Source organism: Ambystoma mexicanum, chromosome 1p (assembly GCF_040938575.1).
Source record: "Ambystoma mexicanum isolate Mex_15411 chromosome 1p, UKY_AmexF1_1, whole genome shotgun sequence".
Classification (NCBI taxonomy): Eukaryota; Metazoa; Chordata; class Amphibia; order Caudata; family Ambystomatidae; genus Ambystoma; species Ambystoma mexicanum.
Window position 1 is genome coordinate 3987325 of NC_090921.1, and position 26912 is coordinate 4014236.

General features: G+C 46.3%; 5 non-coding genes across 5 annotated transcripts; 3 read left to right on the top strand and 2 right to left on the bottom strand.

The window, feature by feature from the left end:
• The first annotated feature begins 5351 nt into the window (after nucleotides 1-5351).
• TRNAI-AAU (transfer RNA isoleucine (anticodon AAU)) lies at nucleotides 5352-5425 on the top strand. The gene has a single exon. It is a non-coding gene; the product is annotated as a tRNA-Ile (tRNA).
• Nucleotides 5426-10451: 5026 nt separating this feature from the next.
• TRNAN-GUU (transfer RNA asparagine (anticodon GUU)) lies at nucleotides 10452-10525 on the bottom strand. The gene has a single exon. It is a non-coding gene; the product is annotated as a tRNA-Asn (tRNA).
• Nucleotides 10526-12668: 2143 nt separating this feature from the next.
• On the top strand, nucleotides 12669-12742 carry TRNAI-AAU (transfer RNA isoleucine (anticodon AAU)). The gene has a single exon. It is a non-coding gene; the product is annotated as a tRNA-Ile (tRNA).
• A 7173-nt stretch (nucleotides 12743-19915) lies between these two features.
• TRNAI-AAU (transfer RNA isoleucine (anticodon AAU)) lies at nucleotides 19916-19989 on the top strand. The gene has a single exon. It is a non-coding gene; the product is annotated as a tRNA-Ile (tRNA).
• Nucleotides 19990-24945: 4956 nt separating this feature from the next.
• TRNAN-GUU (transfer RNA asparagine (anticodon GUU)) lies at nucleotides 24946-25019 on the bottom strand. Its single transcript has one exon. It is a non-coding gene; the product is annotated as a tRNA-Asn (tRNA).
• Nucleotides 25020-26912: the final 1893 nt, after the last annotated feature.

Sequence of the window (26912 nt, forward strand, 5' to 3'; positions counted from 1 at the left end):
TCTGCCCATATCAATATACGCCCCAGGGTGAAGACAAAGACTAAATGCTGGGCCCGATTTTACATGCCTCGCACTCCCAATGATTAGTCTCTCTTTGTGAAACTAAATATCCTCAACATTGGGGTGGAAAATGGTTGCCATTGGCCAATGGAAGTAATACTAGATGAAGGAAGCGAAATGCACCAACATTCAACCTGATGCCTCAGAGGAAGTCCAGTTTTTTGCAGCATGTGTTTGTGTGCATGTGTGTCTTGCAAGTCCAAGGTTTGAAACCTGATAAGCTCGCCTAGTGGTTTAATGCACCTACCACAGCAATCTATATGTAACCTGCAGGCAATACATCCAGTTCCTGGTGAGATACTGACACATTATTGCATTCTGTGCCTGGACTCCACCTCATGAAGGTGCTGTGGTCTAACGGAGCGGGAGCGGTGCTCTTCTACTTTTCTTAATCAGGTTCTACTGTGTCTATAGTTTTATTTTAAAAAGAACCCGTTCCGGAATGGTTTTGGTTTAAAATAAAAGTGTAGGAAGCAGTTGAAACTTGCACTGCACTAAATGTTCCCTTAAACAGCAGGCGCATGTGTTTGGGGGTTTGTGTTGTGTGTGGAAGGGGACGTGGCCATGTGGTTTGTGGGGAGCGGGGCAGGCCAGCAGGGAATATAGTTCCACTACTTGTTTTCATACACTTTGACCACTGGTGCCTGTTTTCATTCCCAGCACAGGTAACTTATCAACAGTGATCCCTATGCATCACTTTAGTTCCTCAATTTTCTCCTCAGGTCACTTGGGAGCAGAGAGACAGCATATGTATTTCCAGCACTACGGAGGCCAGAGTACACAAATCAAAGGCATAATTTATAGTGGGCACGCAGGAACTTGCAGGTGCAGGGGTTATTGTACCGGGGTATTTTATGAACACTTATGTACCCACTTGGAGGTGTTGCTAGGCTCAAGATTAGCTTTATAAAACCATACTCTAGCCCCCTGTGCGTATGGGCCTTTAATCACATTAACCGAAACAGTCCCACCACTTAAGAAGTGAGCACACGGTTGTGCATAAAGCAAGTTTATTGTACACAGTTTCAGGGAGTGGTTAGATGGTGTTGCAGGACCAAACTAACCCAGGTTTGAACAATACAACATCAGTTGGCATCTTACATCCTTTTTGCAACAATTACAATAATCCCAGATGTTCTATAACAATCCACCCCCAAAATATGATTGGACCAAAATCTTTTAAAAGGAATCCCATCTTCTCCCAATTCTCCACTTATCCTTGGTCAGTTTTATCTTGATAGTCATCTTCATGTCATAATCAGAGCACACCTTCTTAGGATTGGTCCGTAGGAGTCCATGGCGTCAGTACATGGTTAAACATTGGTCTTGAAAACATAATTAATTGCTAGCAATAACTGGCCTAAAGCCTTTAACTTTCATTGTGGTTGCACATGGTCCGCACAACAAATTTGAGCAAATAGAGGAAGGCCTGAATAAACAGGATCTCAACTAACCCATACCCCATACTCCTGGCGCTTCTGAAGACCTACTAATTTATACGACCACAACTTCAGAACATATAGCCACTGATGACCTTTAAAGACAATTAACTGTCAGATACCCTGGCCTCAGGCCTAACTTTTATTACCACCGAACAAAAAACCAACGCCCTCTAGCGACACCAATCCAATGAGCGAGATAACATCTGTTCCCTTGCAGGACTCTTAAATCATAAACCGTGTCCTGCTTCTGAGCTGACTTTCTTACTAGGTGACTAATATTTCTTTCCGTCAAGACTGTCCCTGCTACTTAAAATTCATGTGCAGCAGCGAACCAAGGAGATGAAAATGAATGATTTACTCATTTGTCTGACATCTGCAAACCTGAGAAAGTCAGTTTAAATCTCAACATGCATTTTGCAAGAGAGTCCCAACTACCTTTTTACAAAGCACCCCGTTGTGTAGATTGTTTTCATGTTGCATTTGCAGTTTATCCCTCTACGTGCGTGGTGATTATGTATACATTCTAAAGAGCTGTAACATTAAAAGAAACATCATAACTAACTGCACTCGATACAAATGGGTTCACATATTGTGACCAGTTCGCTGCCATCCGCCATCATCAATGTGGTGCGCTCAACATTAATCCCTCATAATAATGGGGACCCTTCCTGACCTCCCGGACACCCCCAAAAAAGTTAAGGGAGACTCCTCTGTTGTCAGCGCTGCTATATAGGGTGGGCAATGGAATAGCAAAATGTGTCCTTCCCAAACTAGTGCTGCAACGCCTCTGCCAGATTCCCACATCAGAATACTAGAACTATAGGGCCATGAAATCGGGTATTGAAAGAAAAACGCCTATGCCAGATTCCCACATCAGAATACAAGAACTATAGGGCCATGAAACCGGGTATTGAAAGGCAAACGCCTATGCCAGATTCCCACATCAGAATACAAGAACTGTAGGGCCATGAAACTGGGTATTGAAAATCAACCCCTATGCCAGATTCCCACATCAAAATACTAACTATAGGGCCATGAAACCGGGTATCGAAAGGCAAACACCTATGCCAAATTCCCACATCAGAATACCAAAACTATCGGCCCATGAAAAAGGGTATTGAAATACAAACGCCTATGCCAGATTCCCACATCGGAAAACAAGAACTATTGGGCCATGAAACTGGGTATTGAAAGACAAACGCCTATGCCAGATTCCCACAACAGACTACCAGAAATATAGGGCCATGAAAGTGGATATTGAAAGACAACGCCTATGCCAGATTCCCACATCAGAATACCAGAACTATGGGGCCATGAAACTGGGTATTGAAAGACAAACGCCTATGCCAGATTCCCACATCAGAATACCAGAAATATAGGGCCATGAAAGTGGGTTTTGAAAGACAAACGCCTATGCCAGATTCCCACATCAGAATACAAGAACTATAGGGCCATGTAAGCGTGTATTGAAAGACAATCAGACTGGCCATGGATGTGTGACTTGAGGGAAATGTCAGCACAGGAAGCACCTTACATATGGTTTCAGAATTAAGCAGTGCACCCTGCACGTTGGTTGTTTTTTTTTTTTTGAACGGGAGTTGGCTCACGTTTGCCAAAATCCAAAATAAACTGCGTCCCTGGGTGGGCTTGAACCACCAACCTTTCGGTTAACAGCCGAACGCGCTAACCGATTGCGCCACAGAGAGGATGTGTGCCCTGCTGCGCAAAAGCCATATATGTAGGCTAATCGCGCAGGCCTGGATCCAGGTGAAGACTTCATCTTTTATTAAAGCCCTGGGGAGGAGCGCTGTCTGCACACAGCAAGGCTGTAAGTTAGGATAGGCGCCTCCATTTCTCTGAAGCGTCTCTTTCTCAGTATGGTACAAGTAATGTTCAGCTTCAAACAGTACACAAAGCACTTTGGGCTATGGGCTTGATTGAAAAGCCCGTTTTGGGCTAACATTTGAATGTCCTGCCACACAGTGCACCATAGAGACTGCTGAGCACCTCACCATTGCAAGACTTATTTATCTCTCCAGCTCCACAGCTATCTATGACTTCCTAAACACTGGTGGCACCTGAAACCCCTGAGAAGTGTTAAGGCAGCAGGGGGCCTGGCTGCTGCTTAACTCCTCACACCTCCTTCCTACCAGCAGGGCGGGCTGAGAATGTGTCACCTCCCGTGAGGCCCCATTTTAAGATGAAAGTTGGGATGGGGGGGGGGCACTTGCTTATTGCGGATAACAGTCCGAGAAGCACGGAGTAGCCAGCATTTCAAGAGTGGGGTTGGGGGTGAGCCATGAACAAAGTCCTGCTACTCCTCCCCCTAAATGCAGTGGGTGCAATTGCATACGGTCTCATTCGAGCCCCCACACCACCCACTCTGCCCCAATCTACTTTTTTGGTAACATTAGTAACTGATGGTATTTTGACACATAACGAAAAAAATAAAACTGCAGGAACATTACAGATGCAGGAAACTCATCTATAAGAGCTCTGTCCGGGCGTTCTGGGGCAAAATACATGCAAACATTCTACTTTGTATATGGATTGCACGGACAGAAGTGACTTCCCGGAAAAAAGACATTTCAAGGAGCATCATCAGTCTTTGATACTTAGAGGCAGAGCTTTAAGTGGGCTGGGGCTAGCATGGGCCGAGCCCCGGCAGTCTCCAGAAAAGGCTCCTGAGCCGGGGCCCTGCCGGGGGCTCACCCCCGACTAGCTCCAGCCATGCTGACACCTGAGGCCGCCCGTGCAGCGGCTGCACGGTTACACAAGCTGCCTGCAGGTGTCAGCACTATGGTTTAGAAAAAAAGCAATTGCCTTTTCTTTTTTTCTAAACCAAAGTGCTGTCACCTGCAAGCAGCAGGTGCAGCCTTCCAGTGCGGGCTGCCTGGTGGCTCTGTACTCTGAAACAGGAGGAGGGCTGGACTGCCAGGCCTCCTTTTGTTTCTGAGTAAATAGCCATCACCCAGCATGAAGCCCCTGCGCTACTCACGCTGGCTAATGGCTATCTACTCGGAAACAAAAGGCGAGCTGGGCAGTTCAGACCTCCTCCTGTTTCAGAGTACAGAGCCATCAGCAGCAGGCATCACTTTCATTCAAGGAGCCTGTGGTAAAGCATTGCAGCATGTGGCTCCTTGAATGAAAAGGCTGCCTGCTGGGTGTGAGCTGTGGCATACTGGTGTCACACCTTTGCTCCGCTTAGCCGGGGAGGGGCTGTGCGCATTAAATGTAATAATGCCAGTGCTCCCCAGCTCTGCTTCTTTTAGCGGCCCCCACCTCTTAGGCGACGGGGGCTCTTGATGGGGGCATGGACTAAGCACACCCATGCCTAGGCCAAACCCCCTAACGAGAGCCACCCTCAATTTCTAATCCCACTTAAAGCACTGCTTAGAGTCACCTTGGAAGTGACTTTAGAATAGGTTGCCATAAGTAAGTCAAGTGGCAAATAACTTTGTGGTGCAAAATACCTAAATTGCACTCGTATTATATATGGAGCAACTCTATAGTCATTAGGCATTGAGGCTTGGCCAGGACAGCTGCCCCTCATAATGTAGCCTCGAGCGTGGAGTCTATAATGGCAGCAGTCCGTGGCAGCAGTAAGCCTTCCCAAAAGTGGTTGTAACTGGCCCAAAGACGACATCTTGTGCAAATGCTCTTATCCAGTGCATGCCAAAGAATGGTCTAGATGTCACCTGCTCCATCTTGTCAGGCGCGTCTCCTGGGCTGCAAGTTGCCTTCCGATGTGCTGACAGCAGGCGCTAAGGGATGAATGGGAATGTACTAAGAACATTGTTCTGTTGACAGTGGCTGCTAGTAGCTGTTGCTGTGAACTTGAGTATTAATGGCCGGTTAGCTCAGTTGGTTAGAGCGTGGTGCTAATAACGCCAAGGTCGCGGGTTCGATCCCCGTACTGGCCACACCTTTTTTAAGTTTCCTTTTAAAATTGGAGCTTCATGAATGAAGAACTCTCATTGGACGAATATGAAATCTGTTAAATAATAAGCCGATGTGGAATTCTGAGTAATAGCACAATATAAGCAAAGACTTCCTCTGGCTAATGCCAAAAACAGTTCTTTGGCTCCTGAAATGACTACATGTCCTAGTGCTGTAGCAAAAGGGCTGCAAGAAGGCAGTCTATCCGTGGTCCTCCTCTTCTTAGCCGGTGGTGGCAGCACAGGTATTTCCCTCCAGTCCCAAATTGATAACATCACTCCAACTTTGCAGTGTGCTGACATCTCAGGAGTCTTCTGGCTTCTGAATTGTGGGAGTCGGATCACCCTGCGGGGAGGAGATGGGCCCAACATCGCAGCACAGCACCCCTCTGGCCCGCCTTGGGTAACTTAAACTTTGGACACCCCCTGGGCATCCCCCCTTTTTTGCAGGCCCCCCATCAAACAAATCGCTGTGTACCAATCTTTCCTCTTGGTTTCCTCTACAAGGTCTCAATGTTTGGAATAGGTCAAGGACCTACTGGGATATCCTATCAGCAGCATCCCTGCCCCACTTAGCCGTGCCCAGCTTCTGATCCTGGCAAATGCTATGGGACCTGGGCAGTCATTGCCAAAGAATGGCAACTGATTGATTGCCTGTGCAAATGATAACTATGCCCGGCAAATGTGTGAGTGCAAAGGCAATTGATTAGAATTCCTGTAAATGGAGCAGGTATCTGGCAAAGGATAACAGGGCTGTCACCCACTCAACTGAAAATGCTGCAGGCAGGAGGCATGACTGCGCAACGATGCTCAGTACGGCGGGGTATAAGCGGCTTGGAATGGGGAGTAAGCAAGAGCACAACAAATCTCACAGCTTTGAGAGCAGAGAGTGAGTGTTTAAACAATCATTAACAGGCAGCAACCCCAAAGGGACGTCATTTCACCAAAATGCCAGGGGTAGCGGAAGTGACATCACACGACCGTTGACCCCCTGATGACATCACAGGAAGTGATTTCATTTGACCCCACCCTGAAGTGATATCGCAGGAAGCGATGGAACACAACCATTCACCCGTTGATGAAACAGGAAGTGGCATCACATAGCATTGTACACCACAAAAAATATGGTTACAATATCACTATAGTGTGATGTACATAATGTGATGTACATTTCATACAAGAATCGATCGCCATATGTATTGTTAAGATCAGAGTGTATAGGCCCATATTACCAAATTACTGTGAATGCAAGCAGAAGTCCATGACCAAATGATAATGATGTGTTATTATGTAGCACTTACGCTTAAGCTCTTTATATAGTAAAAATATACACCCAATATCACCCAACATGTGTTGGTACTCTTTTATCGACCTCAGAAAGATGAAAGGTTGAGTTGAGGCGTTTAAGAACAGACTAAATCAGTGACTCACCCCCTGAAGTGTGCCTGAAATAAACCTTTAATAAGTCTAGCAATGATTGTATAGCATTCCAGAAATACACATTATTTGGTATTCCTATTCTTTCTTATTTAGGGTCAGTGCCGAAAGTGTTAGACTTTTGGCACTCCTGTTCTTATTTTTCTTATTTTTTTTAACGGCCCTGAACAAGAAAGCCAGCCACTCCAGATTTAAAGAGCTACATGGTGCTGGCCGCAGCCTAGGAGCTTGCATTACAAAACCCCCCCAAAAAAACAAAAAAGAGAACTTTTTTTCAAGAGGTTGCAAGGGAGAACAGAGATGTCGCAAGGGAGACCTCAGAGGTTGCGACCCCCAACTGACGTCCCCGGGTAAAGTGGCAGGAGACATCTCTGCCCATATCAATATACGCCCCAGGGTGAAGACAAAGACTAAATGCTGGGCCCGATTTTACATGCCTCGCACTCCCAATGATTAGTCTCTCTTTGTGAAACTAAATATCCTCAACATTGGGGTGGAAAATGGTTGCCATTGGCCAATGGAAGTAATACTAGATGAAGGAAGCGAAATGCACCAACATTCAACCTGATGCCTCAGAGGAAGTCCAGTTTTTTGCAGCATGTGTTTGTGTGCATGTGTGTCTTGCAAGTCCAAGGTTTGAAACCTGATAAGCTCGCCTAGTGGTTTAATGCACCTACCACAGCAATCTATATGTAACCTGCAGGCAATACATCCAGTTCCTGGTGAGATACTGACACATTATTGCATTCTGTGCCTGGACTCCACCTCATGAAGGTGCTGTGGTCTAACGGAGCGGGAGCGGTGCTCTTCTACTTTTCTTAATCAGGTTCTACTGTGTCTATAGTTTTATTTTAAAAAGAATCCGTTCCGGAATGGTTTTGGTTTAAAATAAAAGTGTAGGAAGCAGTTGAAACTTGCACTGCACTAAATGTTCCCTTAAACAGCAGGCGCATGTGTTTGGGGGTTTGTGTTGTGTGTGGAAGGGGACGTGGCCATGTGGTTTGTGGGGAGCGGGGCAGGCCAGCAGGGAATATAGTTCCACTACTTGTTTTCATACACTTTGACCACTGGTGCCTGTTTTCATTCCCAGCACAGGTAACTTATCAACAGTGATCCCTATGCATCACTTTAGTTCCTCAATTTTCTCCTCAGGTCACTTGGGAGCAGAGAGACAGCATATGTATTTCCAGCACTACGGAGGCCAGAGTACACAAATCAAAGGCATAATTTATAGAGGGCACGCAGGAACTTGCAGGTGCAGGGGTTATTGTACCGGGGTATTTTATGAACACTTATGTACCCACTTGGAGGTGTTGCTAGGCTCAAGATTAGCTTTATAAAACCATACTCTAGCCCCCTGTGCGTATGGGCCTTTAATCACATTAACCGAAACAGTCCCACCACTTAAGAAGTGAGCACACGGTTGTGCATAAAGCAAGTTTATTGTACACAGTGTCAGGGAGTGGTTAGATGGTGTTGCAGGACCAAACTAACCCAGGTTTGAACAATACAACATCAGTTGGCATCTTACATCCTTTTCGCAACAATTACAATAATCCCAGATGTTCTATAACAATCCACCCCCAAAATATGATTGGACCAAAATCTTTTAAAAGGAATCCCATCTTCTCCCAATTCTCCACTTATCCTTGGTCAGTTTTATCTTGATAGTCATCTTCATGTCATAATCAGAGCACACCTTCTTAGGATTGGTCCGTAGGAGGCCATGGCGTCAGTACATGGTTAAACATTGGTCTTGAAAACATAATTAATTGCTAGCAATAACTGGCCTAAAGCCTTTAACTTTCATTGTGGTTGCACATGGTCCGCACAACAAATTTGAGCAAATAGAGGAAGGCCTGAATAAACAGGATCTCAACTAACCCATACCCCATACTCCTGGCGCTTCTGAAGACCTACTAATTTATACGACCACAACTTCAGAACATATAGCCACTGATGACCTTTAAAGACAATTAACTGTCAGATACCCTGGCCTCAGGCCTAACTTTTATTACCACCGAACAAAAAACCAACGCCCTCTAGCGACACCAATCCAATGAGCGAGATAACATCTGTTCCCTTGCAGGACTCTTAAATCATAAACCGTGTCCTGCTTCTGAGCTGACTTTCATACTAGGTGACTAATATTTCTTTCCGTCAAGACTGTCCCTGCTACTTAAAATTCATGTGCAGCAGCGAACCAAGGAGATGAAAATGAATGATTTACTCATTTGTCTGACATCTGCAAACCTTAGAAAGTCAGTTTAAATCTCAACATGCATTTTGCAAGAGAGTCCCAACTACCTTTTTACAAAGCACCCCGTTGTGTAGATTGTTTTCATGTTGCATTTGCAGTTTATCCCTCTACGTGCGTGGTGATTATGTATACATTCTAAAGAGCTGTAACATTAAAAGAAACATCATAACTAACTGCACTCGATACAAATGGGTTCACATATTGTGACCAGTTCGCTGCCATCCGCCATCATCAATGTGGTGCGCTCAACATTAATCCCTCATAATAATGGGGACCCTTCCTGACCTCCCGGACACCCCCAAAAAAGTTAAGGGAGACTCCTCTGTTGTCAGCGCTGCTATATAGGGTGGGCAATGGAATAGCAAAATGTGTCCTTCCCAAACTAGTGCTGCAACGCCTCTGCCAGATTCCCACATCAGAATACTAGAACTATAGGGCCATGAAATCGGGTATTGAAAGAAAAACGCCTATGCCAGATTCCCACATCAGAATACAAGAACTATAGGGCCATGAAACCGGGTATTGAAAGGCAAACGCCTATGCCAGATTCCCACATCAGAATACAAGAACTGTAGGGCCATGAAACTGGGTATTGAAAATCAACCCCTATGCCAGATTCCCACATCAAAATACTAACTATAGGGCCATGAAACCGGGTATCGAAAGGCAAACACCTATGCCAAATTCCCACATCAGAATACCAAAACTATCGGCCCATGAAAAAGGGTATTGAAATACAAACGCCTATGCCAGATTCCCACATCGGAAAACAAGAACTATTGGGCCATGAAACTGGGTATTGAAAGACAAACGCCTATGCCAGATTCCCACAACAGACTACCAGAAATATAGGGCCATGAAAGTGGATATTGAAAGACAACGCCTATGCCTGATTCCCACATCAGAATACCAGAACTATGGGGCCATGAAACTGGGTATTGAAAGACAAACGCCTATGCCAGATTCCCACATCAGAATACCAGAAATATAGGGCCATGAAAGTGGGTTTTGAAAGACAAACGCCTATGCCAGATTCCCACATCAGAATACCAGAAATATAGGGCCATGAAAGTGGGTTTTGAAAGACAAACGCCTATGCCAGATTCCCACATCAGAATACAAGAACTATAGGGCCATGTAAGCGTGTATTGAAAGACAATCAGACTGGCCATGGATGTGTGATTTGAGGGAAACGTCAGCACAGGAAGCACCTTACATATGGTTTCAGAATTAAGCAGTGCACCCTGCACGTTGGTTGTTTTTTTTTTTTTGAACGGGAGTTGGCTCACGTTTGCCAAAATCCAAAATAAACTGCGTCCCTGGGTGGGCTTGAACCACCAACCTTTCGGTTAACAGCCGAACGCGCTAACCGATTGCGCCACAGAGATGATGTGTGCCCTGCTGCGCAAAAGCCATATATGTAGGCTAATCGCGCAGGCCTGGATCCAGGTGAAGACTTCATCTTTTATTAAAGCCCTGGGGAGGAGCGCTGTCTGCACACAGCAAGGCTGTAAGTTAGGATAGGCGCCTCCATTTCTCTGAAGCGTCTCTTTCTCAGTATGGTACAAGTAATGTTCAGCTTCAAACAGTACACAAAGCACTTTGGGCTATGGGCTTGATTGAAAAGCCCGTTTTGGGCTAACATTTGAATGTCCTGTCACACAGTGCACCATAGAGACTGCTGAGCACCTCACCATTGCAAGACTTATTTATCTCTCCAGCTCCACAGCTATCTATGACTTCCTAAACACTGGTGGCACCTGAAACCCCTGAGAAGTGTTAAGGCAGCAGGGGGCCTGGCTGCTGCTTAACTCCTCACACCTCCTTCCTACCAGCAGGGCGGGCTGAGAATGTGTCACCTCCCGTGAGGCCCCATTTTAAGATGAAAGTTGGGATGGGGGGGGGGCACTTGCTTATTGCGGATAACAGTCCGAGAAGCACGGAGTAGCCAGCATTTCAAGAGTGGGGTTGGGGGTGAGCCATGAACAAAGTCCTGCTACTCCTCCCCCTAAATGCAGTGGGTGCAATTGCATACGGTCTCATTCGAGCCCCCACACCACCCACTCTGCCCCAATCTACTTTTTTGGTAACATTAGTAACTGATGGTATTTTGACACATAACGAAAAAAATAAAACTGCAGGAACATTACAGATGCAGGAAACTCATCTATAAGAGCTCTGTCCGGGCGTTCTGGGGCAAAATACATGCAAACATTCTACTTTGTATATGGATTGCACGGACAGAAGTGACTTCCCGGAAAAAAGACATTTCAAGGAGCATCATCAGTCTTTGATACTTAGAGGCAGAGCTTTAAGTGGGCTGGGGCTAGCATGGGCCGAGCCCCGGCAGTCTCCAGAAAAGGCTCCTGAGCCGGGGCCCTGCCGGGGGCTCACCCCCGACTAGCTCCAGCCATGCTGACACCTGAGGCCGCCCGTGCAGCGGCTGCACGGTTACACAAGCTGCCTGCAGGTGTCAGCACTATGGTTTAGAAAAAAAGCAATTGCCTTTTCTTTTTTTCTAAACCAAAGTGCTGTCACCTGCAAGCAGCAGGTGCAGCCTTCCAGTGCGGGCTGCCTGGTGGCTCTGTACTCTGAAACAGGAGGAGGGCTGGACTGCCAGGCCTCCTTTTGTTTCTGAGTAAATAGCCATCACCCAGCATGAAGCCCCTGCGCTACTCACGCTGGCTAATGGCTATCTACTCGGAAACAAAAGGCGAGCTGGGCAGTTCAGACCTCCTCCTGTTTCAGAGTACAGAGCCATCAGCAGCAGGCATCACTTTCATTCAAGGAGCCTGTGGTAAAGCATTGCAGCATGTGGCTCCTTGAATGAAAAGGCTGCCTGCTGGGTGTGAGCTGTGGCATACTGGTGTCACACCTTTGCTCCGCTTAGCCGGGGAGGGGCTGTGCGCATTAAATGTAATAATGCCAGTGCTCCCCAGCTCTGCTTCTTTTAGCGGCCCCCACCTCTTAGGCGACGGGGGCTCTTGATGGGGGCATGGACTAAGCACACCCATGCCTAGGCCAAACCCCCTAACGAGAGTCACCCTCAATTTCTAATCCCACTTAAAGCACTGCTTAGAGTCACCTTGGAAGTGACTTTAGAATAGGTTGCCATAAGTAAGTCAAGTGGCAAATAACTATGTGGTGCAAAATACCTAAATTGCACTCGTATTATATATGGAGCAACTCTATAGTCATTAGGCATTGAGGCTTGGCCAGGACAGCTGCCCCTCATAATGTAGCCTCGAGCGTGGAGTCTATAATGGCAGCAGTCCGTGGCAGCAGTAAGCCTTCCCAAAAGTGGTTGTAACTGGCCCAAAGACGACATCTTGTGCAAATGCTCTTATCCAGTGCATGCCAAAGAATGGTCTAGATGTCACCTGCTCCATCTTGTCAGGCGCGTCTCCTGGGCTGCAAGTTGCCTTCCGATGTGCTGACAGCAGGCGCTAAGGGATGAATGGGAATGTACTAAGAACATTGTTCTGTTGACAGTGGCTGCTAGTAGCTGTTGCTGTGATCTTGAGTATTAATGGCCGGTTAGCTCAGTTGGTTAGAGCGTGGTGCTAATAACGCCAAGGTCGCGGGTTCGATCCCCGTACTGGCCACACCTTTTTTAAGTTTCCTTTTAAAATTGGAGCTTCATGAATGAAGAACTCTCATTGGACGAATATGAAATCTGTTAAATAATAAGCCGATGTGGAATTCTGAGTAATAGCACAATATAAGCAAAGACTTCCTCTGGCTAATGCCAAAAACAGTTCTTTGGCTCCTGAAATGACTACATGTCCTAGTGCTGTAGCAAAAGGGCTGCAAGAAGGCAGTCTATCCGTGGTCCTCCTCTTCTTAGCCGGTGGTGGCAGCACAGGTATTTCCCTCCAGTCCCAAATTGATAACATCACTCCAACTTTGCAGTGTGCTGACATCTCAGGAGTCTTCTGGCTTCTGAATTGTGGGAGTCGGATCACCCTGCGGGGAGGAGATGGGCCCAACATCGCAGCACAGCACCCCTCTGGCCCGCCTTGGGTAACTTAAACTTTGGACACCCCCTGGGCATCCCCCCTTTTTTGCAGGCCCCCCATCAAACAAATCGCTGTGTACCAATCTTTCCTCTTGGTTTCCTCTACAAGGTCTCAATGTTTGGAATAGGTCAAGGACCTACTGGGATATCCTATCAGCAGCATCCCTGCCCCACTTAGCCGTGCCCAGCTTCTGATCCTGGCAAATGCTATGGGACCTGGGCAGTCATTGCCAAAGAATGGCAACTGATTGATTGCCTGTGCAAATGATAACTATGCCCGGCAAATGTGTGAGTGCAAAGGCAATTGATTAGAATTCCTGTAAATGGAGCAGGTATCTGGCAAAGGATAACAGGGCTGTCACCCACTCAACTGAAAATGCTGCAGGCAGGAGGCATGACTGCGCAACGATGCTCAGTACGGCGGGGTAGAAGCGGCTTGGAATGGGGAGTAAGCAAGAGCACAACAAATCTCACAGCTTTGAGAGCAGAGAGTGAGTGTTTAAACAATCATTAACAGGCAGCAACCCCAAAGGGACGTCATTTCACCAAAATGCCAGGGGTAGCGGAAGTGACATCACACGACCGTTGACCCCCTGATGACATCACAGGAAGTGATTTCATTTGACCCCACCCTGAAGTGATATCGCAGGAAGCGATGGAACACAACCATTCACCCGTTGATGAAACAGGAAGTGGCATCACATAGCATTGTACACCACAAAAAATATGGTTACAATATCACTATAGTGTGATGTACATAATGTGATGTACATTTCATACAAGAATCGATCGCCATATGTATTGTTAAGATCAGAGTGTATAGGCCCATATTACCAAATTACTGTGAATGCAAGCAGAAGTCCATGACCAAATGATAATGATGTGTTATTATGTAGCACTTACGCTTAAGCTCTTTATATAGTAAAAATATACACCCAATATCACCCAACATGTGTTGGTACTCTTTTATCGACCTCAGAAAGATGAAAGGTTGAGTTGAGGCGTTTAAGAACAGACTAAATCAGTGACTCACCCCCTGAAGTGTGCCTGAAATAAACCTTTAATAAGTCTAGCAATGATTGTATAGCATTCCAGAAATACACATTATTTGGTATTCCTATTCTTTCTTATTTAGGGTCAGTGCCGAAAGTGTTAGACTTTTGGCACTCCTGTTCTTATTTTTCTTATTTTTTTTAACGGCCCTGAACAAGAAAGCCAGCCACTCCAGATTTAAAGAGCTACATGGTGCTGGCCGCAGCCTAGGAGCTTGCATTACAAACCCCCCCCAAAAAAACAAAAAAGAGAACTTTTTTTCAAGAGGTTGCAAGGGAGAACAGAGATGTCGCAAGGGAGACCTCAGAGGTTGCGACCCCCAACTGACGTCCCCGGGTAAAGTGGCAGGAGACATCTCTGCCCATATCAATATACGCCCCAGGGTGAAGACAAAGACTAAATGCTGGGCCCGATTTTACATGCCTCGCACTCCCAATGATTAGTCTCTCTTTGTGAAACTAAATATCCTCAACATTGGGGTGGAAAATGGTTGCCATTGGCCAATGGAAGTAATACTAGATGAAGGAAGCGAAATGCACCAACATTCAACCTGATGCCTCAGAGGAAGTCCAGTTTTTTGCAGCATGTGTTTGTGTGCATGTGTGTCTTGCAAGTCCAAGGTTTGAAACCTGATAAGCTCGCCTAGTGGTTTAATGCACCTACCACAGCAATCTATATGTAACCTGCAGGCAATACATCCAGTTCCTGGTGAGATACTGACACATTATTGCATTCTGTGCCTGGACTCCACCTCATGAAGGTGCTGTGGTCTAACGGAGCGGGAGCGGTGCTCTTCTACTTTTCTTAATCAGGTTCTACTGTGTCTATAGTTTTATTTTAAAAAGAACCCGTTCCGGAATGGTTTTGGTTTAAAATAAAAGTGTAGGAAGCAGTTGAAACTTGCACTGCACTAAATGTTCCCTTAAACAGCAGGCGCATGTGTTTGGGGGTTTGTGTTGTGTGTGGAAGGGGACGTGGCCATGTGGTTTGTGGGGAGCGGGGCAGGCCAGCAGGGAATATAGTTCCACTACTTGTTTTCATACACTTTGACCACTGGTGCCTGTTTTCATTCCCAGCACAGGTAACTTATCAACAGTGATCCCTATGCATCACTTTAGTTCCTCAATTTTCTCCTCAGGTCACTTGGGAGCAGAGAGACAGCATATGTATTTCCAGCACTACGGAGGCCAGAGTACACAAATCAAAGGCATAATTTATAGTGGGCACGCAGGAACTTGCAGGTGCAGGGGTTATTGTACCGGGGTATTTTATGAACACTTATGTACCCACTTGGAGGTGTTGCTAGGCTCAAGATTAGCTTTATAAAACCATACTCTAGCCCCCTGTGCGTATGGGCCTTTAATCACATTAACCGAAACAGTCCCACCACTTAAGAAGTGAGCACACGGTTGTGCATAAAGCAAGTTTATTGTACACAGTTTCAGGGAGTGGTTAGATGGTGTTGCAGGACCAAACTAACCCAGGTTTGAACAATACAACATCAGTTGGCATCTTACATCCTTTTTGCAACAATTACAATAATCCCAGATGTTCTATAACAATCCACCCCCAAAATATGATTGGACCAAAATCTTTTAAAAGGAATCCCATCTTCTCCCAATTCTCCACTTATCCTTGGTCAGTTTTATCTTGATAGTCATCTTCATGTCATAATCAGAGCACACCTTCTTAGGATTGGTCCGTAGGAGTCCATGGCGTCAGTACATGGTTAAACATTGGTCTTGAAAACATAATTAATTGCTAGCAATAACTGGCCTAAAGCCTTTAACTTTCATTGTGGTTGCACATGGTCCGCACAACAAATTTGAGCAAATAGAGGAAGGCCTGAATAAACAGGATCTCAACTAACCCATACCCCATACTCCTGGCGCTTCTGAAGACCTACTAATTTATACGACCACAACTTCAGAACATATAGCCACTGATGACCTTTAAAGACAATTAACTGTCAGATACCCTGGCCTCAGGCCTAACTTTTATTACCACCGAACAAAAAACCAACGCCCTCTAGCGACACCAATCCAATGAGCGAGATAACATCTGTTCCCTTGCAGGACTCTTAAATCATAAACCGTGTCCTGCTTCTGAGCTGACTTTCTTACTAGGTGACTAATATTTCTTTCCGTCAAGACTGTCCCTGCTACTTAAAATTCATGTGCAGCAGCGAACCAAGGAGATGAAAATGAATGATTTACTCATTTGTCTGACATCTGCAAACCTGAGAAAGTCAGTTTAAATCTCAACATGCATTTTGCAAGAGAGTCCCAACTACCTTTTTACAAAGCACCCCGTTGTGTAGATTGTTTTCATGTTGCATTTGCAGTTTATCCCTCTACGTGCGTGGTGATTATGTATACATTCTAAAGAGCTGTAACATTAAAAGAAACATCATAACTAACTGCACTCGATACAAATGGGTTCACATATTGTGACCAGTTCGCTGCCATCCGCCATCATCAATGTGGTGCGCTCAACATTAATCCCTCATAATAATGGGGACCCTTCCTGACCTCCCGGACACCCCCAAAAAAGTTAAGGGAGACTCCTCTGTTGTCAGCGCTGCTATATAGGGTGGGCAATGGAATAGCAAAATGTGTCCTTCCCAAACTAGTGCTGCAACGCCTCTGCCAGATTCCCACATCAGAATACTAGAACTATAGGGCCATGAAATCGGGTATTGAAAGAAAAACGCCTATGCCAGATTCCCACATCAGAATACAAGAACTATAGGGCCATGAAACCGGGTATTGAAAGGCAAACGCCTATGCCAGATTCCCACATCAGAATACAAGAACTGTAGGGCCATGAAACTGGGTATTGAAAATCAACCCCTATGCCAGATTCCCACATCAAAATACTAACTATAGGGCCATGAAACCGGGTATCGAAAGGCAAACACCTATGCCAAATTCCCACATCAGAATACCAAAACTATCGGCCCATGAAAAAGGGTATTGAAATACAAACGCCTATGCCAGATTCCCACATCGGAAAACAAGAACTATTGGGCCATGAAACTGGGTATTGAAAGACAAACGCCTATGCCAGATTCCCACAACAGACTACCAGAAATATAGGGCCATGAAAGTGGATATTGAAAGACAACGCCTATGCCAGATTCCCACATCAGAATACCAGAACTATGGGGCCATGAAACTGGGTATTGAAAGACAAACGCCTATGCCAGATTCCCACATCAGAATACCAGAAATATAGGGCCATGAAAGTGGGTTTTGAAAGACAAACGCCTATGCCAGATTCCCACATCAGAATACAAGAACTATAGGGCCATGTAAGCGTGTATTGAAAGACAATCAGACTGGCCATGGATGTGTGACTTGAGGGAAATGTCAGCACAGGAAGCACCTTACATATGGTTTCAGAATTAAGCAGTGCACCCTGCACGTTGGTTGTTTTTTTTTTTTTGAACGGGAGTTGGCTCACGTTTGCCAAAATCCAAAATAAACTGCGTCCCTGGGTGGGCTTGAACCACCAACCTTTCGGTTAACAGCCGAACGCGCTAACCGATTGCGCCACAGAGAGGATGTGTGCCCTGCTGCGCAAAAGCCATATATGTAGGCTAATCGCGCAGGCCTGGATCCAGGTGAAGACTTCATCTTTTATTAAAGCCCTGGGGAGGAGCGCTGTCTGCACACAGCAAGGCTGTAAGTTAGGATAGGCGCCTCCATTTCTCTGAAGCGTCTCTTTCTCAGTATGGTACAAGTAATGTTCAGCTTCAAACAGTACACAAAGCACTTTGGGCTATGGGCTTGATTGAAAAGCCCGTTTTGGGCTAACATTTGAATGTCCTGCCACACAGTGCACCATAGAGACTGCTGAGCACCTCACCATTGCAAGACTTATTTATCTCTCCAGCTCCACAGCTATCTATGACTTCCTAAACACTGGTGGCACCTGAAACCCCTGAGAAGTGTTAAGGCAGCAGGGGGCCTGGCTGCTGCTTAACTCCTCACACCTCCTTCCTACCAGCAGGGCGGGCTGAGAATGTGTCACCTCCCGTGAGGCCCCATTTTAAGATGAAAGTTGGGATGGGGGGGGGGCACTTGCTTATTGCGGATAACAGTCCGAGAAGCACGGAGTAGCCAGCATTTCAAGAGTGGGGTTGGGGGTGAGCCATGAACAAAGTCCTGCTACTCCTCCCCCTAAATGCAGTGGGTGCAATTGCATACGGTCTCATTCGAGCCCCCACACCACCCACTCTGCCCCAATCTACTTTTTTGGTAACATTAGTAACTGATGGTATTTTGACACATAACGAAAAAAATAAAACTGCAGGAACATTACAGATGCAGGAAACTCATCTATAAGAGCTCTGTCCGGGCGTTCTGGGGCAAAATACATGCAAACATTCTACTTTGTATATGGATTGCACGGACAGAAGTGACTTCCCGGAAAAAAGACATTTCAAGGAGCATCATCAGTCTTTGATACTTAGAGGCAGAGCTTTAAGTGGGCTGGGGCTAGCATGGGCCGAGCCCCGGCAGTCTCCAGAAAAGGCTCCTGAGCCGGGGCCCTGCCGGGGGCTCACCCCCGACTAGCTCCAGCCATGCTGACACCTGAGGCCGCCCGTGCAGCGGCTGCACGGTTACACAAGCTGCCTGCAGGTGTCAGCACTATGGTTTAGAAAAAAAGCAATTGCCTTTTCTTTTTTTCTAAACCAAAGTGCTGTCACCTGCAAGCAGCAGGTGCAGCCTTCCAGTGCGGGCTGCCTGGTGGCTCTGTACTCTGAAACAGGAGGAGGGCTGGACTGCCAGGCCTCCTTTTGTTTCTGAGTAAATAGCCATCACCCAGCATGAAGCCCCTGCGCTACTCACGCTGGCTAATGGCTATCTACTCGGAAACAAAAGGCGAGCTGGGCAGTTCAGACCTCCTCCTGTTTCAGAGTACAGAGCCATCAGCAGCAGGCATCACTTTCATTCAAGGAGCCTGTGGTAAAGCATTGCAGCATGTGGCTCCTTGAATGAAAAGGCTGCCTGCTGGGTGTGAGCTGTGGCATACTGGTGTCACACCTTTGCTCCGCTTAGCCGGGGAGGGGCTGTGCGCATTAAATGTAATAATGCCAGTGCTCCCCAGCTCTGCTTCTTTTAGCGGCCCCCACCTCTTAGGCGACGGGGGCTCTTGATGGGGGCATGGACTAAGCACACCCATGCCTAGGCCAAACCCCCTAACGAGAGTCACCCTCAATTTCTAATCCCACTTAAAGCACTGCTTAGAGTCACCTTGGAAGTGACTTTAGAATAGGTTGCCATAAGTAAGTCAAGTGGCAAATAACTATGTGGTGCAAAATACCTAAATTGCACTCGTATTATATATGGAGCAACTCTATAGTCATTAGGCATTGAGGCTTGGCCAGGACAGCTGCCCCTCATAATGTAGCCTCGAGCGTGGAGTCTATAATGGCAGCAGTCCGTGGCAGCAGTAAGCCTTCCCAAAAGTGGTTGTAACTGGCCCAAAGACGACATCTTGTGCAAATGCTCTTATCCAGTGCATGCCAAAGAATGGTCTAGATGTCACCTGCTCCATCTTGTCAGGCGCGTCTCCTGGGCTGCAAGTTGCCTTCCGATGTGCTGACAGCAGGCGCTAAGGGATGAATGGGAATGTACTAAGAACATTGTTCTGTTGACAGTGGCTGCTAGTAGCTGTTGCTGTGATCTTGAGTATTAATGGCCGGTTAGCTCAGTTGGTTAGAGCGTGGTGCTAATAACGCCAAGGTCGCGGGTTCGATCCCCGTACTGGCCACACCTTTTTTAAGTTTCCTTTTAAAATTGGAGCTTCATGAATGAAGAACTCTCATTGGACGAATATGAAATCTGTTAAATAATAAGCCGATGTGGAATTCTGAGTAATAGCACAATATAAGCAAAGACTTCCTCTGGCTAATGCCAAAAACAGTTCTTTGGCTCCTGAAATGACTACATGTCCTAGTGCTGTAGCAAAAGGGCTGCAAGAAGGCAGTCTATCCGTGGTCCTCCTCTTCTTAGCCGGTGGTGGCAGCACAGGTATTTCCCTCCAGTCCCAAATTGATAACATCACTCCAACTTTGCAGTGTGCTGACATCTCAGGAGTCTTCTGGCTTCTGAATTGTGGGAGTCGGATCACCCTGCGGGGAGGAGATGGGCCCAACATCGCAGCACAGCACCCCTCTGGCCCGCCTTGGGTAACTTAAACTTTGGACACCCCCTGGGCATCCCCCCTTTTTTGCAGGCCCCCCATCAAACAAATCGCTGTGTACCAATCTTTCCTCTTGGTTTCCTCTACAAGGTCTCAATGTTTGGAATAGGTCAAGGACCTACTGGGATATCCTATCAGCAGCATCCCTGCCCCACTTAGCCGTGCCCAGCTTCTGATCCTGGCAAATGCTATGGGACCTGGGCAGTCATTGCCAAAGAATGGCAACTGATTGATTGCCTGTGCAAATGATAACTATGCCCGGCAAATGTGTGAGTGCAAAGGCAATTGATTAGAATTCCTGTAAATGGAGCAGGTATCTGGCAAAGGATAACAGGGCTGTCACCCACTCAACTGAAAATGCTGCAGGCAGGAGGCATGACTGCGCAACGATGCTCAGTACGGCGGGGTAGAAGCGGCTTGGAATGGGGAGTAAGCAAGAGCACAACAAATCTCACAGCTTTGAGAGCAGAGAGTGAGTGTTTAAACAATCATTAACAGGCAGCAACCCCAAAGGGACGTCATTTCACCAAAATGCCAGGGGTAGCGGAAGTGACATCACACGACCGTTGACCCCCTGATGACATCACAGGAAGTGATTTCATTTGACCCCACCCTGAAGTGATATCGCAGGAAGCGATGGAACACAACCATTCACCCGTTGATGAAACAGGAAGTGGCATCACATAGCATTGTACACCACAAAAAATATGGTTACAATATCACTATAGTGTGATGTACATAATGTGATGTACATTTCATACAAGAATCGATCGCCATATGTATTGTTAAGATCAGAGTGTATAGGCCCATATTACCAAATTACTGTGAATGCAAGCAGAAGTCCATGACCAAATGATAATGATGTGTTATTATGTAGCACTTACGCTTAAGCTCTTTATATAGTAAAAATATACACCCAATATCACCCAACATGTGTTGGTACTCTTTTATCGACCTCAGAAAGATGAAAGGTTGAGTTGAGGCGTTTAAGAACAGACTAAATCAGTGACTCACCCCCTGAAGTGTGCCTGAAATAAACCTTTAATAAGTCTAGCAATGATTGTATAGCATTCCAGAAATACACATTATTTGGTATTCCTATTCTTTCTTATTTAGGGTCAGTGCCGAAAGTGTTAGACTTTTGGCACTCCTGTTCTTATTTTTCTTATTTTTTTTAACGGCCCTGAACAAGAAAGCCAGCCACTCCAGATTTAAAGAGCTACATGGTGCTGGCCGCAGCCTAGGAGCTTGCATTACAAACCCCCCCCAAAAAAACAAAAAAGAGAACTTTTTTTCAAGAGGTTGCAAGGGAGAACAGAGATGTCGCAAGGGAGACCTCAGAGGTTGCGACCCCCAACTGACGTCCCCGGGTAAAGTGGCAGGAGACATCTCTGCCCATATCAATATACGCCCCAGGGTGAAGACAAAGACTAAATGCTGGGCCCGATTTTACATGCCTCGCACTCCCAATGATTAGTCTCTCTTTGTGAAACTAAATATCCTCAACATTGGGGTGGAAAATGGTTGCCATTGGCCAATGGAAGTAATACTAGATGAAGGAAGCGAAATGCACCAACATTCAACCTGATGCCTCAGAGGAAGTCCAGTTTTTTGCAGCATGTGTTTGTGTGCATGTGTGTCTTGCAAGTCCAAGGTTTGAAACCTGATAAGCTCGCCTAGTGGTTTAATGCACCTACCACAGCAATCTATATGTAACCTGCAGGCAATACATCCAGTTCCTGGTGAGATACTGACACATTATTGCATTCTGTGCCTGGACTCCACCTCATGAAGGTGCTGTGGTCTAACGGAGCGGGAGCGGTGCTCTTCTACTTTTCTTAATCAGGTTCTACTGTGTCTATAGTTTTATTTTAAAAAGAACCCGTTCCGGAATGGTTTTGGTTTAAAATAAAAGTGTAGGAAGCAGTTGAAACTTGCACTGCACTAAATGTTCCCTTAAACAGCAGGCGCATGTGTTTGGGGGTTTGTGTTGTGTGTGGAAGGGGACGTGGCCATGTGGTTTGTGGGGAGCGGGGCAGGCCAGCAGGGAATATAGTTCCACTACTTGTTTTCATACACTTTGACCACTGGTGCCTGTTTTCATTCCCAGCACAGGTAACTTATCAACAGTGATCCCTATGCATCACTTTAGTTCCTCAATTTTCTCCTCAGGTCACTTGGGAGCAGAGAGACAGCATATGTATTTCCAGCACTACGGAGGCCAGAGTACACAAATCAAAGGCATAATTTATAGTGGGCACGCAGGAACTTGCAGGTGCAGGGGTTATTGTACCGGGGTATTTTATGAACACTTATGTACCCACTTGGAGGTGTTGCTAGGCTCAAGATTAGCTTTATAAAACCATACTCTAGCCCCCTGTGCGTATGGGCCTTTAATCACATTAACCGAAACAGTCCCACCACTTAAGAAGTGAGCACACGGTTGTGCATAAAGCAAGTTTATTGTACACAGTTTCAGGGAGTGGTTAGATGGTGTTGCAGGACCAAACTAACCCAGGTTTGAACAATACAACATCAGTTGGCATCTTACATCCTTTTTGCAACAATTACAATAATCCCAGATGTTCTATAACAATCCACCCCCAAAATATGATTGGACCAAAATCTTTTAAAAGGAATCCCATCTTCTCCCAATTCTCCACTTATCCTTGGTCAGTTTTATCTTGATAGTCATCTTCATGTCATAATCAGAGCACACCTTCTTAGGATTGGTCCGTAGGAGTCCATGGCGTCAGTACATGGTTAAACATTGGTCTTGAAAACATAATTAATTGCTAGCAATAACTGGCCTAAAGCCTTTAACTTTCATTGTGGTTGCACATGGTCCGCACAACAAATTTGAGCAAATAGAGGAAGGCCTGAATAAACAGGATCTCAACTAACCCATACCCCATACTCCTGGCGCTTCTGAAGACCTACTAATTTATACGACCACAACTTCAGAACATATAGCCACTGATGACCTTTAAAGACAATTAACTGTCAGATACCCTGGCCTCAGGCCTAACTTTTATTACCACCGAACAAAAAACCAACGCCCTCTAGCGACACCAATCCAATGAGCGAGATAACATCTGTTCCCTTGCAGGACTCTTAAATCATAAACCGTGTCCTGCTTCTGAGCTGACTTTCTTACTAGGTGACTAATATTTCTTTCCGTCAAGACTGTCCCTGCTACTTAAAATTCATGTGCAGCAGCGAACCAAGGAGATGAAAATGAATGATTTACTCATTTGTCTGACATCTGCAAACCTGAGAAAGTCAGTTTAAATCTCAACATGCATTTTGCAAGAGAGTCCCAACTACCTTTTTACAAAGCACCCCGTTGTGTAGATTGTTTTCATGTTGCATTTGCAGTTTATCCCTCTACGTGCGTGGTGATTATGTATACATTCTAAAGAGCTGTAACATTAAAAGAAACATCATAACTAACTGCACTCGATACAAATGGGTTCACATATTGTGACCAGTTCGCTGCCATCCGCCATCATCAATGTGGTGCGCTCAACATTAATCCCTCATAATAATGGGGACCCTTCCTGACCTCCCGGACACCCCCAAAAAAGTTAAGGGAGACTCCTCTGTTGTCAGCGCTGCTATATAGGGTGGGCAATGGAATAGCAAAATGTGTCCTTCCCAAACTAGTGCTGCAACGCCTCTGCCAGATTCCCACATCAGAATACTAGAACTATAGGGCCATGAAATCGGGTATTGAAAGAAAAACGCCTATGCCAGATTCCCACATCAGAATACAAGAACTATAGGGCCATGAAACCGGGTATTGAAAGGCAAACGCCTATGCCAGATTCCCACATCAGAATACAAGAACTGTAGGGCCATGAAACTGGGTATTGAAAATCAACCCCTATGCCAGATTCCCACATCAAAATACTAACTATAGGGCCATGAAACCGGGTATCGAAAGGCAAACACCTATGCCAAATTCCCACATCAGAATACCAAAACTATCGGCCCATGAAAAAGGGTATTGAAATACAAACGCCTATGCCAGATTCCCACATCGGAAAACAAGAACTATTGGGCCATGAAACTGGGTATTGAAAGACAAACGCCTATGCCAGATTCCCACAACAGACTACCAGAAATATAGGGCCATGAAAGTGGATATTGAAAGACAACGCCTATGCCAGATTCCCACATCAGAATACCAGAACTATGGGGCCATGAAACTGGGTATTGAAAGACAAACGCCTATGCCAGATTCCCACATCAGAATACCAGAAATATAGGGCCATGAAAGTGGGTTTTGAAAGACAAACGCCTATGCCAGATTCCCACATCAGAATACAAGAACTATAGGGCCATGTAAGCGTGTATTGAAAGACAATCAGACTGGCCATGGATGTGTGACTTGAGGGAAATGTCAGCACAGGAAGCACCTTACATATGGTTTCAGAATTAAGCAGTGCACCCTGCACGTTGGTTGTTTTTTTTTTTTTGAACGGGAGTTGGCTCACGTTTGCCAAAATCCAAAATAAACTGCGTCCCTGGGTGGGCTTGAACCACCAACCTTTCGGTTAACAGCCGAACGCGCTAACCGATTGCGCCACAGAGATGATGTGTGCCCTGCTGCGCAAAAGCCATATATGTAGGCTAATCGCGCAGGCCTGGATCCAGGTGAAGACTTCATCTTTTATTAAAGCCCTGGGGAGGAGCGCTGTCTGCACACAGCAAGGCTGTAAGTTAGGATAGGCGCCTCCATTTCTCTGAAGCGTCTCTTTCTCAGTATGGTACAAGTAATGTTCAGCTTCAAACAGTACACAAAGCACTTTGGGCTATGGGCTTGATTGAAAAGCCCGTTTTGGGCTAACATTTGAATGTCCTGCCACACAGTGCACCATAGAGACTGCTGAGCACCTCACCATTGCAAGACTTATTTATCTCTCCAGCTCCACAGCTATCTATGACTTCCTAAACACTGGTGGCACCTGAAACCCCTGAGAAGTATTAAGGCAGCAGGGGGCCTGGCTGCTGCTTAACTCCTCACACCTCCTTCCTACCAGCAGGGCGGGCTGAGAATGTGTCACCTCCCGTGAGGCCCCATTTTAAGATGAAAGTTGGGATGGGGGGGGGGGCACTTGCTTATTGCGGATAACAGTCCGAGAAGCACGGAGTAGCCAGCATTTCAAGAGTGGGGTTGGGGGTGAGCCATGAACAAAGTCCTGCTACTCCTCCCCCTAAATGCAGTGGGTGCAATTGCATTCGGTCTCATTCGAGCCCCCACACCACCCACCCTGCCCCAATCTACTTTTTTGGTAACATTAGTAACTGATGGTATTTTGACACATAACGAAAAAAATAAAACTGCAGGAACATTACAGATGCAGGAAACTCATCTATAAGAGCTCTGTCCGGGCGTTCTGGGGCAAAATACATGCAAACATTCTACTTTGTATATGGATTGCACGGACAGAAGTGACTTCCCGGAAAAAAGACATTTCAAGGAGCATCATCAGTCTTTGATACTTAGAGGCAGAGCTTTAAGTGGGCTGGGGCTAGCATGGGCCGAGCCCCGGCAGTCTCCAGAAAAGGCTCCTGAGCCGGGGCCCTGCCGGGGGCTCACCCCCGACTAGCTCCAGCCATGCTGACACCTGAGGCCGCCCGTGCAGCGGCTGCACGGTTACACAAGCTGCCTGCAGGTGTCAGCACTATGGTTTAGAAAAAAAGCAATTGCCTTTTCTTTTTTTCTAAACCAAAGTGCTGTCACCTGCAAGCAGCAGGTGCAGCCTTCCAGTGCGGGCTGCCTGGTGGCTCTGTACTCTGAAACAGGAGGAGGGCTGGACTGCCAGGCCTCCTTTTGTTTCTGAGTAAATAGCCATCACCCAGCATGAAGCCCCTGCGCTACTCACGCTGGCTAATGGCTATCTACTCGGAAACAAAAGGCGAGCTGGGCAGTTCAGACCTCCTCCTGTTTCAGAGTACAGAGCCATCAGCAGCAGGCATCACTTTCATTCAAGGAGCCTGTGGTAAAGCATTGCAGCATGTGGCTCCTTGAATGAAAAGGCTGCCTGCTGGGTGTGAGCTGTGGCATACTGGTGTCACACCTTTGCTCCGCTTAGCCGGGGAGGGGCTGTGCGCATTAAATGTAATAATGCCAGTGCTCCCCAGCTCTGCTTCTTTTAGCGGCCCCCACCTCTTAGGCGACGGGGGCTCTTGATGGGGGCATGGACTAAGCACACCCATGCCTAGGCCAAACCCCCTAACGAGAGCCACCCTCAATTTCTAATCCCACTTAAAGCACTGCTTAGAGTCACCTTGGAAGTGACTTTAGAATAGGTTGCCATAAGTAAGTCAAGTGGCAAATAACTATGTGGTGCAAAATACCTAAATTGCACTCGTATTATATATGGAGCAACTCTATAGTCATTAGGCATTGAGGCTTGGCCAGGACAGCTGCCCCTCATAATGTAGCCTCGAGCGTGGAGTCTATAATGGCAGCAGTCCGTGGC